Raw genomic sequence first — 15,895 nt, 5'->3', positions numbered from 1 at the left:
TCTCATCTGTTTGTCCCAACTCTCTTGTTTGTCATAAGGGTGAGAAAACTATGCTCCTGACAGACGCTTCTCCATCCTCCATCTCCATGGTCCTCAGTGGGCTGTTCTTTCTCTGCTAGAATATGGCCAATGAGTGAGAATCCACTGCCCGTGTCCTGCCTGGCAAGCGATGAAGGTTCAGACTGCTTCCCCAGGTCTCGCAGTGAGGCAGAATTAGTCATGGGCATTCTGATGCAGTGAATGTTAGAGCAGAGGACTCAGATGTGAAGCTCGCTGGACTTAAAAGGCGAACCTGAAGAGCTGAAGAAAGAAGCCAATTATCTATTCATGCATAGCCTTAAGAGTTCAATGCACAAAGCTCACAATTACAAAATCGGTTCATGTTATCCCAAACTCTGAAGACTTGCTGTTATTAATAGGAGAGGAAAAGGGAAAAGGGAATGTACTTTCAAGATTGTGGGCCCTTCTTCTTCTCAGGAGAAAGCTCGCATGTACGCCTCACGTCCAACTCTAAGTTGCAAGGATTTTATAAATCAGACAATTTTTTTTCAATTAAAAAAAAATGTGTATCTTGTATGTCTGCAAATTCATCTCTATGAGGATTGGGTCTTGAAACTTACATGCGATGTTTAAAATGTCAAAAACCATGTAGGGATAATTGTGTTTTCTATACCAAGAATATGCTATAATGTCTATGTTTTTGTTTAAGAGTGTTGTGTCTTAGAACTATTTTTTCCCCCAATAGTCCTGCTTTGGGGTTTTGAATTTTAAGTGTTAAAGATATATGTTTTTGTTATTTTGAATGACAGCCATAGTTTTAAATTTGTTTTGTAGAATTTATGTATGTTGTTACATTAGTCACCACTTATTTTGATATATCAAATTAACAATTTTCTTAAGTCCTATGGGGGGTTTCACAGATGTCTGCATTCTAAATGTAAGACTGTAGTCGTCTCACGTCTTGAATGGAAGAGGATCTAATTTGAAGCTCACTCACGTGGTTTTGGCAGGATTCAGTTCCTCATGGGCAGCTGACCGTTGGCATCCCTCAGTTTCTTGCCACCTGAGCTTCCCCATTGGGCAGCTGACAACATGACAGCTCTCTTCCACCAGAGAGAGCTGGTGAGAGAGTAGAAGATGGCTGATAGTCAAAATACTGAGTCTATTTATACAATAACGTTGGAGTGACATATCCATATATATATTTTTTTTAATTTTTAATATCAAATATACTGGGGTGACATTGGTTAATAAAATCATATAAGTTTCAAGTGTACAATTCAATAATATGTAGTATGTACATTGCACCCTGTGTTCAGCACCCAAAGTTAAATTTCCATCCGTCACTATATATTTCACCCTCTTTACCCTTTTTCACCTCTTGCCCTCCCCCCTTTCCCTCTGATAACCACTAAACTCTTGTCTATGTCTATGAGTTTTGTTTGCTTGTCTTGTTCTTTTGTTGCTTTCACTCTTATATCTCACATTTAAGTGAAATCAAATCGTTGTAAAATTTTTCTGATATAATTTCACTTAACATGATAGTCTCAAGATCCCGTGTGGTCTACCAGTTAGGTCTACCAGGTTTTTGACATTTTAACCATTGCATGAAAGTTTCAAGGCCCAATCCTCATAGAGATGGGTATATACAAGGGCACGTAGAAAAGAGGAAGAGTATATTGGAAACATCTGAGAAGCTGCTCACCACAAAAGCCTCAGTCTCCATCAGGAATTTGGACTCTAGGCACAACAAGACACTAGAGATGTCTCTCTGCTTCCTTCCATAGTCCCCGAACCTTCACATCACCACCTTCTTAAAAAAATGTCTTTACTAGAAAGGAACTGACACATGGAAGAACTTGCTCTGTTTTAGATATTTCTGCAGACCCTAGCTTGCTGTTTCTGGCCACATCAAGAAAAGAAGTCTCCATGGTTTCTTTTATACCAATGGAGTTCTTTCATCTTTGCCAAGAGAAGCCATGGCCATTTCAAGATTAATTCAACAAGTAACTCTAGAACCTTCTGATTTCTGCTCAACTAGTAAGAGCTTATCCCGGCCATTCTTATATTTTCTTCATTACCTTTGTATTTTAACTCTTGAAGTCTCTTTTAATTTCGGTTTGGCTTATGTAATGAAACAAAGTGGGACATATGGGAATCATGGTTTCAACAACCTTAGTGTCTAATCTCTACAGTCTTCCTGAGTCAGGTGTCTATGTATGAGGGACACTGAGACTAATTTCTCATTAACTGATATGAAGAAAAAGTGACTACTTACTCAGATAAATCGGATAGGAGATAATTACTGAAATTATATTTATGTGCATATGACAGAAGAAATTTTTTGGGAGCCCAAATGAGCACATGGCAGGAGTATAGAGAAGAATTGGAGAAGGAGGTGTGAGTGTTGAGACATTTTAGACTGCTTGGGCAGGAGGAAAATCCTGATATTAAACTGACCCAATTAGGAACTAGGTTCATTGCTAGTGAAGTTGGTAGTCGATTTAGCTTAGTGGTAAAAGGCAGAATAGATTAAACCAGTTATTGGAAAGCTTCTCAGAAATCTCAGACTGCTACCTCAAAAACTACATGTAGCATCTCTAAAGGAAAGAAGGATGTGTACATAGGGACCTGCGTATGTAGAAGACAGAAGGAGGCCAAAGACAGAAGAGAAAAAAGCATTGTTACTATGTAGAATCCCAATGAGGTGGTTACTAGTGAAAGGAAAGATATCTCCTTTGTTGAGGACATGGTTCTGTACTACCCCTGAGTAATGAAAATGTAGATAGAGTTAAATTTACTCATAATGACTCGGGTGACGTGACGATCTACAGGGACAGTTAGAATCACACAGGCACTGGAAATATCATATCAGTACTTTAAACCTCAATTGTACACCCTTGATCAAGACATAGCATTATAATCCCCTTCTTATCCAGAGCTCACTTTGCATTGCCCATATTATGATTTACCAGTCAGGGTTCAATCAAGAAGAGAAACCACACTAATAATTTAATGAAGATAATTTCATATAGCTGTGGTTAGATGGTTTTTAAAAGATGAAAGGAAAAAATATGGTAATACAGTGTCATAACTGCAGGAAACAGTGACGGCACCATAGTCTAAGGGGTAAGGGAAAAGTTGGTTTGTGGGCCCTTTAATGGACCTTACTGGATGAACCTATAGAGAAACTGGATGGAAAATCAGAGCAGCAGTTCAAAGATTCCCACGGCATCACAACTTTCATTGTACATGGCTAAGTTCGGAGCAGAAAACAATAGCTTCATATCCAGCACAGTAGGACAGCGGTACAGTGTGGATGGAGAGAATATGTGGAAAGAAATTTATTACCAGAAATATAAGGGAAAAAATTGCATTGGCTGTGACTCAGGCAAACTCCTTTGTATCTTTGCCTTTATGAGCACTGATCACTTTGAGATCTTCAGGACCTAATCATAAACAGTTAAGAACCCAAGACATACAAGTCATCCTGGAATAAATAGAGGGGTAAAATTCAATAGTTCTCACCTTGGCTGCACATTAGACCCACCTAACCGATTACCATCTTCAGTCTCCAGTCCAATTAAATTGTAATCTATGGTGATGGGACTCAGCCATGAAGATTTTCAAAGCTCCTCGGGTGTTTCAAGTAAGAATCGTGGATTCAGGACCAGTAACACATTTTTTCACACAATCTGAATTTGAACGAAGCCAAAGTTTTATGGAAACTATTTTCCATGAAAAATAGGCATGGATGGTGAAAACGGTTGGGAATCAAATATAGCTATGTATTCAAAAGAGAGTTGTCAATATCTAAAGGATGCCTGGGTCATTGGTGACAAATACATAAGATTTCATAGTTGTAATTAAATTCAATTGTGCAGTGATTTTGACATACATAGGATCATAGAATAGTCCCTTAATCCCATCAGATATGTACCGTAATGAGCAACTTTCAGATATAATAGATCAAAAGAAATGAAAACCATGAGCTACAAAAATTGTGTGCCAAAAGAGGCATTTATACCAATTCCAGAAGTTTGGTTTTGCAGTAATTTCTAATACATAGACCAAAAAATGGGAGAGGGGAGCAGTACAGAAACTATGCTGTTCTGTTGAGGAGCCTCTGCAAGGCTCTCTTCATGTCCCTGTTCCTCAGACTGTAGATGAAGAGGTTCAGCATGGGGATAACAACCGTATACACCACTGAGGCAACTACACCTTTCTTGGGAGAATGTGAAACAGTTGAACTGAAGTACACCACAAAGGCTGTTCCATAAAATAAGCAAACAACTGAAAGGTGAGAACCACAGGTGACGAAGGCTTTATACCTCCCACCTGAAGATGGACTCTCAGAATGGAGGAAACAATTTTATAGTAAGAGAAAATGATCCCTGAGAGTGGAACTCCACCAAAGATAGCACCAATAATATAGATCAATATTTCACTGGTGGAGGTATCATTACAGGCCAGCTTGAGGAGTTGAGGAGAGTCACAGAAGAAATGAGGAATTTCCACATTTGTGCAAAAGGAAAGTTGTGACATCAACAAGCAGTGCAACTGAGAGTCCAAAAGGCTGATCAAAAAGGACACTAGAACCAGCAAGCTGCAGAGGCGGGGGTTCATGATGACCAGGTAGTGCAGAGGGTAACAAATAGCTACAAACCGGTCATAGGCCATCACAGTTAGGAGTGTATTGTCCAGACATCCAAAAAGATTTAAAAAAAGCAGTTGAATCAGGCAGCTGGCATAGGAGATGACTCTGCTGTGAGTTTGGATGTCCAAAATCATCTTGGGGATGGTTGTAGAGGTAAAACCAATGTCAGCCATGGACAGGATGGAAAGGAAGAAGTACATAGGGGTGTGGAGGTGTGAGTCAGAGCTGACGGCCAGGATGATGAGCAGATTCCCCAGCATGGTGACCAGGTACATGGACAGGAAGAGGCCAAAAATTAGAGGCTGCAGTTCTGAATCATCTGAGAGTCCCAGGAGGAGAAATTTCAAGACACCTGTTATGTTCTGTGGTTCCACAGAGCACAGACACCTTTTGGAAGATAAATGAGGATTGGTATAAAGGAAATGAGTATACAAGTATCCATCAGTGAGTCTATATTTTGAGTTTAAGCAATTTATAAATAAAGTATTCACACTCGAAGACCATACTCCTTCAGTAGTATTTCCAAGTTATGACAAACATTCCTCTGAGAACCTTTTTCACATTGAATTTGCTCCATTAACCTGTTACTACATGCATCTCTTTGGAAAGAATGAGCTAGAGAAATTAGAGGAGCAAGGTTATTTAGAGATCTAAAAATCTATAAACTCCATAACCTATCAGTCCCCTCCTGTGAAGGAAAGCAAAGAAATGAGAAATATCCTTCTCCCTTAAGAAAAAAAGAAATGTTCTTTATTAGTTTCTTTAATTAAAGGACACTAATAAACATTTAAATATATTTAATTCATCCAAATGCAGTGCAATTAATTCCCTTGATTTGGACTATTTATAAACATATAAAAGAGCTATGTAATAAAGAATCTGATTCCATTTTTGTGTGTGTGTGATATTTGGCTACTTACAAATTTTAAACCACACCACGTTCTCTTCCCATTCTGCCCAACATCTGGACTACCTGATAAGAAAGCCTGAGTCCTTCACTTAGAAAATAAAAACGTCATGGGGGTGTAATGTACTGCATGGTTAGTATAATTAATAATATTATATTTTGCTTTTGAAAGTTACTAAGTGTGTAGATCTTAAAAGTTCTGCCTACAATAAAAAATTTGCAAATATGTACTCTGACAGATCTTAACTAGACTTGTCATGATCATTTTGCAATATACACAAATATTAAACATTATGTTCTGAACCTGAAACTTATATCATGTTATATGTCAATTATATCTCAATATTTAAAAAGGCTAGCTCCTTCCTCTTTTGGCGACATTCAGAGGTTCAAACCTTGCATATGCAGGCACTCTCACTTTGACCACACAACCCATCCACAATTTTTTTAAAAAGCCACTATCCTTGACCTCTCATGTCTTTGCAGGCCAGCTTAGATGGGCTCCTACACTTCATCCACAAAAGGAGACATCCATATGAGGAATAAAACATTTTATACTCTCTTGAATGTGTAGAATTTTCAGCCTCAGTATCCAAGCCTAATTTGGGGTGAGAGCCCATCCTATTCCTGCAGAGCATTCACTGCACTTGTCGTGGTGAGTCAGATATGGAGAAAAGGACCACCAGCATCCAAAGTGTCTTTTCTTGCTCTGGTTCTGCTGTGTGATATCAAGCTGGCACTTTGGACAGTGCCGCATTGTGCTGCATTTATTGAGTCTTTCTGATCCTTTCATATATAGCTTACTGACCTCACTTAGAAGTTTCTACAATTACCTACCGAATGGAGACAAAACTATAGAGTTGGATCTTTCCTTAATATAGCCCTGGGACTTGTGTCTTGGCCAAGACCTATCTGTGTCTTAAAATGAAGGCATAATGACATTAGGGTCTCGGGAAAGATACTTCCCCTGATTGGTGTGTGTTTCACCATGCATTTGCCCCTATTGTGCTCAGGAGAAAGAGTTTATTTGCCCTGTGTGCAGCATAGGTCCTTCGGGGTGGTTCTCACAGAAGAGTAGTCATTAAAGGGAATTCGGCAGGGAGGAGGAAAGAGAGAGAGAGACAGAGACAGAGAGACAGAAAGAAAGACAGGGAAAATGAAAGGGAATGGTGGGGATGGGAGAGAGGAGAAGAGAAGAAGAGAGGAGAAAAGGAAATGCAGCTACTATGTGTCATGCTGAGATCTGCACTCCTAAATACAGAGAACTCCCAGGACCTTTAAATGTGTCTGCTTTGCTGTTACCCATGTCTTTGTCTCGACAAAGATCTAAATCCTCGGGGTTTTAGAATGGCACCCATCGCACTTCTGTGGCACAGCAAAAGGCTTAATTCCAATCGGATTTAAGCACATGGTACGTGAACCCTACAAAGCAACCATCATCATGGAGAAGGTCCCTCACCCTGAAGATATGAATTCGAGATTCTCTGGAGAAAGAAATCTATAAATATGAACAGAATAGAGAGAACCATCCTTAAAGTATATCTAGTAATAAAATAAAGGAGGAAAGAAAGAGGAAGGAAGAATGAAAGAAAGACACACACACACACACACACAGAAACCTAGGTATGGAAAGAAAACAAAAAACAGAAACAGAGGTGAACAATTTGACCCAGCAAGAACTACAGAATATAATGAAAGAATTTATAGAAGAAAAGCTAATAGGTACCAAGTGGCTTTTGCATTTCTTCAGCACAGGTTCTGAATTAACATTAACATCAGCTGAAATGCACCAATTGGCAAAATTTCATGTCCTCAACCAATACCATGTCTCAAATTACAGCAATAACTAATGATGCCACTAAATTTTTACATGATAGCCTCTAAAATCTTAGGAAATTCTCAAACATAAAAATAAAGGACGTCTATGCCTCACTTTTATCATTGGGACTATTGCTTTGTCTAAATTCTCTTTTGTAATAGCACCCATTGCCCTCAAAAATCCACTAATGGCCGTGGACACTCTGACTAAATTATAATTAAACTGAGTCTTTGGCCATACAGCACAATTTACAATAGCTAAGATATGGAAGAGGCCTAAATGCCCATCCACAGAATATTGGATAAAGAAGTTATAGTTCATGTGTACAATGGAATATCACTCAGCCATTAAAAGGAATGAAATCCTAATATTTGCAATAATATGGATGGACGTAGAGGGTATTATGCTGAGTGAAATAAGTCAGAGAAAGATAAATACCATATAGTTTTACTTATATGCAGAATTTAAGGAACAAAAAGAACAAATTAATCAAAACAGACTCGCAAATATAGACGACAATCTGGTGACAGAGGAGAGGAGGGTTGTATGGCTGGGAGAATGAGGTAAAGGGTTTAAAAAATACAAATTAGTAGTTAATAGATGGTCAGGGGGATGGGGAGCACAGCATAGGGATTACAGTTAGCATTAATATATTGGCTAGATGGAGAGCCAGATGAGAGAAAGAGTAATTAGGGGGATCATTTTATAGACTATATAAATGTCTAACCAATGTACTGTATACTTGAAACAAATAAATAAAATTTAAAAAATCAAAAATAGAAAATAAAAAAGTCCTTGGCCCTGTATGGAAAAACGTGCCCAGTTTTTTACCTCCTTCATGTCTCATTTACTTTACATAGAACATTTCATTTCCGGCTCTTCTGGTCACCAAATGTGGGGGCTAGGATCCCCCACATCAAACCATTCTCCATGATACAAGCTGAGTGTCCTATGATTTAACTCAATTCTGAAACTATCTGTCTAGAGTGTCAGATTCCATAGGTTAAAGGCTCAGTGCCACGAATCTACTTTCTCCCTCACTTCACATACCAACTGTAAGGGCCCCAGGTTACCTACAACTTTGGTCCAGCTTGGCTATAAATCAAAGATTTCCATGACTCCCTAGTCAGGTTCAAGGAGTCACTCTGGGAACAGCACATGGAAAAAAATGACAGTGTCTCATTTATTTCTTTAGTCTCACGCACATCCCTTGAAGGGATGAAAGACCAGTAAGGAAAGCTCCCAGTGTGTGGCAGCCATATGGAGGATGCTGTGTCCCTGTAAACTAACGAACAGTAATCAATGTTTAACACAGTTATATGTGTATTTTTTGTTTGTTTTACTTTGTTTTGACTGCCTGCTCTGCACCAGGGGTAATGTAGGTGCTGGGGATTCAATGAGAATCAGCATCGTCAAAACCAAAAAACTAACCGGCATGGTAAAACTAACTAACAGACCTTACACCAGTTTAAATGCACTTGTTTTTTCAGTTGTTTGTTCATTTTTTTGAAGTAAGTCTTTGGGATTATATGACATTTAATTACTTGTATAGATTTGTGTAATCACTATCACCACATTCAAGAGACAGAACATTCAATCACAACATGGAAGTTCCTCATGCTGTCCCTTTATTGTTACTGCCTCCTTCCCCACACCTACTCCCTGGCAAGTATTTATGCATTTTTTATTTCTTTAATTTTATCATTTTGAGAATGTTATGTAAATGCAATCATACAGGAAGTAATATGTAGATATTGGCTTTTTTCACTCAGAATAATGTTCTTAAGATCCAGCCAAGTTATTGGGTGTATCAAAGATTTGTTCCTTCTTATTGCTGACTAGTATTCCATGGCATGGATGTAACAAATTGTATTTAACTCTTCACCTGTTGTAGAATATTTGGTTTATTTTCCAATTTTGGCTATATAGATAAAAACTACTATGGAAAATAAAGGAAGAAAGAAAGAAACGACACTGAGTCACTTTCCTGCAGGCATTCTGCCTGCGGTGACCTAGAAAGGGAAGGTTGACTAGGTTTGAGGTTTATTGATTCCTTTCAATTTTAACATTTTACATATTCGATTATATCAAAAATATTATACTTTCACACAAAATTGAGATTCCTTGCATTCTTTTCTAGAACATCTTCAAAAATCCAATATTATATGCTAACACCACATCTCAATTTGAAGTAGCCACATATCAAGGGCTCGATAGCCACATGAACCTAAATTGTATGGAAAGACATTATCCTGCACCCTGCACCCTGGGAATAGATCTCACTGCTCAGATGCGCTCACAACCTTCACCCTTTTTTCCCAAGGACTTGGTTTAAATTAAATAAGAATACTGTGCCTCTTTTCTCAATTGTAAAATAACAATAATCTGTGCACCCCAACTTGGGGGAATCATGCAAATTTGAAATTAAAGCTACATAACTCATACCTCTGAGCCTCAGACAAGTAAAACCTCAATAATGTTTGTGATATTAGGGTTACTCTCCTTATCCCCATCATGATCACAATCATAGCGTTTGTGATCATTTTGGGATCCATCTCCTGCTCAGGTATGGTCGATGACTTCGGAATCTAGGAATGGAAGTGGCAAAGAGCAGAATTCTAAACGAGAATTCTGAAATCCGCAACAGAAATAAATACCATAAACTTTATATTCCTCTGAGCTGACTTTGCATACTGATGCTCTCCTGTCTGGACATCTCATCTGTTTCACTCCTTTGCTAACAAAGAAACAAGTTTCTCCATAATACCTCCTTCACCCACCATCTGCATTGGCACTTACTGCTCTGTGTTGTGTCTCTGCTGGGCCATGACCTAGGAGATTAGGTCCACTGCCTTCTCCTGCCTGGTGAATGATGAGGAATGAGGTCCTGTCCTCAGGACTGGGAGGAAGACACTCAGGCATGGATCTCCTGCTGCAGGCGACAAGTCTGGGAGGAAAATACAGGTATGAAGCTTAACTGGGACTCGCATCTTGAAGGGCTGGAGGCACTGCCTAATTGTTTACTCCCATGTGTCCATGAGAGATCAATGCACAGAGCTCATAATTAGTAAAATTGGCCCATGTTCTCTCAATCTCTGAGGACCACCTAACATTAACAGAAGAGGAAAAGGAGAAAAGTAAATGTGCATAGAAGGGTCTGGACCCTTTTTCTCAGGAAAAAAGCTCAGCTGTACACTTCGTTTCTGACATTCAGTTTCAAAGATCTTAACATAAAATACAGATATTTTTCTCTTCAATTTATGACTTTTCGACTTAGACATCTGTAAATCCATTTATTATTATGTAAATTAGGGAGAATTAGGTTCTTTAACAAGAATCTGAAACTATTTCCATTTTCTCAGTTAATAAAATATTTGTTTCTAAAAGAAAATTTTCGTGTCCCTTTTTAAAGGGTATTTCGTAGTTTGTTTGTTTCTTTTGCCTATTTAAATAGCAGCCGAAGTTCTGATTTTTCCCTCTCATTGATATATGTTGGCATATTAGAAAACTGTGGACTTTTATACACTTATTTATAACTTCCTACTTCTCTGAAATGAGCCAGAGCATCTAACGAGTACACTCAAGGTGTCAGCTAGGGCTGCATTCCTCTCAGAGTTGGACTGGGAAGAGACCTGTTTCCAAGTCCACTCATTTTGGAAAGATGGGTTCCTGTGGGCTGTTGACCAGAGGCCTTCCTCAGTTCTCTGTCACAGGGAAGCTCACACATGGCTGTTGGCTCTCATTAGGACAAACACATAGGTGACAGAGAAACAAGGGCCAAGAATATGAAACCCAGAGTCTTTTTACACCTTAATCTCAGAAGTGACGTCACATCCGTTTTGCCATGTGTTGGTTGGAAGCGAGTCAGTAGACCCAGGACACACTCAAGAAATGGGTCTGAATACGGGAGGCGGAGGTACTGGGCACTAATGGGATTTTGCACAACACAGGCCTCCCCCTCTCTCAAGACATTTCCTCTAAGCACCACAGGACTGGAAAGATGTCTCTCTGCTTTCCAACACGTCCACAATCCATCACACTACAATTTTCTCAGCTAAACTTCCCTGCAGATAAACCGGCATATGAGTAGAATTTGCCTCTAATTTGGTGTTTCTGCAGACTCCAGCAGGTTTCTTCAGGACATGCAGTCAGAAAAAGCTAGCATGGTTTCTCTTCCATCACCAGAGTCCCTCCATTGATATCACACACATCTGCAACCATTCTGTGCCCAAATGTAACAAATGTCCCCAGTGGCTTCTGATTTCTGCTCATTAAGAAGAGCTCATCCTATCGCACGATGTATTTTCTTTAGCTCACTTTGTGTTCACCAATTCTAACGTTTAAATAATTATGCTTGCGGCACTTTTAGTGTTTCTGTTTTTTTTTTTCCAGTTGATAAAGTGAGTTTGTATGGGAATGACAGTACTTTGCAACCGGCTACGTCCTATCCACGCAGTTGTCATGGCTCAGAAGACCCTGAATGAGAAATTTAGCAACTGGTTTGTCATTAACTGATATGAAAAAGTGTGACAGGATGGTGAAGTAGCACACGAACCTCTGTTTCCCCCTCAAAGATCAACGATTAGTCGGCTACTCATGAATAAAAACAGCCCTGGGGGAGCTCAGCACTCCACTTAGGAAGCTTCAGCAATGCAGTGGAACAAAACACCTGAGAATCACCACACAAAGGAAAGGAAGAACAGCTTCACACATTGTCCCACCATCCAGGGCAGCAATACTTAGGACCAGGAGGGAACTCTTCAACTAGAGAAATTTCTTACTTGCGTGGGAAAGGGAAAGTAGAGTGTGTAAGAAGCTTCCCCATCCTTTTAGTGGGACACAGGAAGGACTCGTTTTGCTTCATTCAACCCAGAGGACAGCAAAGCTTAAACATAAACACACAGCTAAACACAAGGCAGAGGAGCAGGGACCACCAGTATCAGCCACAATAGGACATAGGACTGGATTCAATATAGACACAGAGACCAATGGTACAGCATCAAAAGCCTAGAAATAAACCCCTGCATATATGGTCAATATTTAACAAGGGAGACCATGTTGGTTTGCAATCTCTCGAGCTTCCAGGGTGAACTTTGAAACTAGTCCCCATGCACAGAGGCCCAAAGAGAGACCAAAGAGAGAAATAGATCACTCCAGATTGGTAGGTGGAAGTTTTCATAAGGTAAAGAATTTACATACAAGACTTTTCTTCAGTGGCTGCAACACAAGATCTACGCACTGCCCACCAAATCTTATAAATTAATGTATAAAAGAGGCCTTAACTGGTTTCAGTCATCTATGACATCCAGATGGTCTCAACACATTACAATCTCAAGGCTATATATTTGGACCTGCTTCTAGCTGAGTGTAGGTAAGTGGAATGAACATCCCAAGGAGAGGGGTGGGGCAAGCAGACTCTGGTTCCCCAGGTTCAACTCTTGGGTTAAGTGGAAGTCACCCCTTCTTGATGACCTTCTCCGATAGACCCCGTCATCAGTATTTATAAAACTCCCGAGATTTCAATAAAATCCACAGAAATTACTTGTATCCTCAAAAATTACCTGAAAATAGATTTGACATATGCAAAATTTACATGGAACATATGCAGAAACTGTGGAAAAGGATATGGAGTTTAAGTAAATAACAAGAGAGTCGTGCATTTCACCTGCATATCAGAGTGGTTGAGGAGAACCTCTCATGCATTCATTATGATGGAAAAAGGATCCCAGGATGCTCTCCCAATTCTGTGAACGATAAATCAAAAAAAGTGACATTCCTATGTGAAGCATGGAGAGGAATGAAAACCATGAGACTAAAAAAGAGTGTGACCAAAGATACAGTATTCAGTTTACATGGGTTTTTTTTTGCTGGGGTTTTCAATCATACTCCAAAAAGGGTTACACGGATATTAAGACTAGACTGTTTTGCTATGGAGCCTCCCTAGGGCACTCTTAAAGTCCCTGTTCCTCAGACTATAAATGAAGGGATTCAGCATGGGGGAAAATACAGTGTACGTGACAGAGGCCACCACATCTTTCCTGGGGGAAGACAACAATGCCAATCCAAGGTAAGCTCTGATGTCTGTTACATAGAATAAGCAAACAATTGGCAAGTGAGAGCCACAGATAGAGACGGCTCAGTATTTACCTCCTATTGAAGGAACTCTCTTAATGGAGGAAAAAATTTTATAGTAAGAGAAAAAGATTCCTGAGATAAGGAGAAAACCAGAGATGGTGCCAACAAAATACATGACTATGTTATTGGTGAAGGTGTCAAAGCAGGCAAGATGAAAGAATTGAGAAGGGTCACAGAAGAAATTAGAAATTTTTACATTCTCGAAGCAGGTAAGTTGTACTATTGAATTGTACAGTTGGGAGTCCAAAAGGCTGATGAAAAATGATATCAAAACTAAGAAGCAGCAGAGGCATGGGTTCATGATGACTGCATAGTGCAGAGGGTGATAGATGGCCGCAAACTGGTCATAGGCCATTGCAGTTAGAAGCATAACATCCATACATCCAAAAGGATAAAAAAAAGACATCTGAGTCAGGCAGCCCCCATGAGTTTGGATGTCCACGATCATCTTTGGGACAGTGGTAGAGATAAAACAGATGTCAGTCATGGAAAGGTTGGAGAGAAAGAAGTACATGGGGATGGGGAGGTGAGAGTCCAAGTTGAAGGTCAAGATGATGAGCAGATTCCCCGATATGGCAACCAGGTACATGGACAGGAAAAAAACAGAGGCTGAAGTTCCAGATCATCTGAGACTTACATGAGGATGAATTCTGAGACACGTGGTAGATTTTGTGGTTTTATGTAGCTTGGACATCTTTTGCAAAGGAAAAGAGGGTTGGAAACAGGAAATAAGTAAATGGCACACTGCATTGTTTCCATATTTTGGATTCTAGCAACTGACTTGTGAGGTCATACTTCCCAGTACCTTGAGCAGTATTTCTCAGTATGACAAATTCTTTCTTCTTAAAATTGTTCTCTTATTTGTTTCTTTGTTATTTACCTCTTTTTATGCATACTTACTTGAGAGAAATTTGACTGTAGAGTATCAGAAGAACAAGAAGATTCAAGATAACAAATCCACGATCATAGGAAAATATAACATACTTCGTTAAGAAAAAAATATAGAATAAGAATTACCCTTCCCTCTTTAAGGAATAAAATTCTAATTCAAAGACATTAAGAAGTAGCTAAATATGTCTTATTTTATACAAATACAATGCCAAGAAGTTCCTTTATTTAAAATATCTACTCTGTAAATGGTAGAACTATGTAATCTAGATTCTAAATTCAGTTGAATGTTCATAATCAGAAAATTATATTATTTGATAGTTATCTTCACGAATTTTCTCTTTCCTCCTTCTTAGAAATAAGTGCTCACATATGAGGGTTATCCTTTAAAATCATTTCATATATAATTTCTATCCTTGGCTTTAGTGTACTTCAAATTTTGTTATATGTGGTTTAGATAAACGTACATAATTATACAGCATCAATGACTACAAAGATGGCATTAATGTGCAGAGAATCTGATCATGATTAAACAATAATGAAATTTAAGAAACACTTGAAATTTATTATATCGTTATTTTTTTTCAATCCTATACAATATTAGCAAAATATCTGGTGTTTGGAACTGTTCTTTGCTTTTTTTGGACTCTCTTCTATAATGGCATGATAAAACTACTTCATTGTTTTTCTTTTTCCAAGTTTTATTGAAGTACGATTGATAAACAGAAATTATATATATGTACATATATGGTAAAACATGAAGGTTTTTTTATTGTACAACATGATGATTTAGTACATATATACACTCTGGAAAGATTACCACAATCAAGTTAATTAATGTATCCATCTCTTTATACAGTTACTGTATGTGGTGTATGTGTGTGTGTGTGTGTGTGTGTGGATAACATCTAAGATTTACTATCTTCACAGATTTCAAGTATACAATACAGTGTTATTAACTATAGTCTCCATACTGTACCCCATACTGTAATTCCAGAACTTATTCATCTTATAACTGAAAGTTGGTACTCTAACCAACATCTTCCCATTCCCTAAATGCAGCCACTTGCAACCATGCTTCTACTCTCTGATTCTATGAGTTAGATTTTCTTAGATTCCACATATAAGTGAGACAATTCTGCGATTGTCTTTCTGTGCCTGACTTATTTCTGTAAGCATAATATCCTCCAGGTTTATCTATATACACATAAATGGCAGTGTTTCCTTCTTTTTATGGCTGAATATTATTCCATTGTGTGTGTATGTAGATAGATGGTAGAAATAGATGATAAATAGAGGATAGATAGATAGATCAAGATAGTGAGATGATAGATAGGTAGATAGATGCATTGACAGATAGATGATAGATAAATAGATAATAGATGATAGATAGATGATAGATAGATAGATAGATAGATAGATAGATAGATAGATAGATAAACATTTGCTTTATCTATTCTTCTGTCAACAGATACTTTAGTTGTCTCCA

General features: G+C 38.5%; 2 pseudogenes; both read right to left on the bottom strand.

The window, feature by feature from the left end:
* Positions 1-4,102: 4,102 nt before the first annotated feature.
* Positions 4,103-11,110, bottom strand: LOC120599470 (olfactory receptor 18-like; annotated as a pseudogene).
* A 2,187-nt stretch (positions 11,111-13,297) lies between these two features.
* On the bottom strand, positions 13,298-14,107 carry LOC120599471 (putative gustatory receptor clone PTE01; annotated as a pseudogene).
* Between the last annotated feature and the right edge of the window lie 1,788 nt (positions 14,108-15,895).

Source organism: Pteropus medius, unplaced genomic scaffold (genome assembly GCF_902729225.1).
Source record: "Pteropus medius unplaced genomic scaffold, Ma_sr-lr_union100, whole genome shotgun sequence".
In the NCBI taxonomy this organism is placed as follows: Eukaryota; Metazoa; Chordata; class Mammalia; order Chiroptera; family Pteropodidae; genus Pteropus; species Pteropus medius.
Note: the sequence above shows the minus strand (reverse complement) of the source record. Positions and strands in the feature narration are given on the sequence as shown.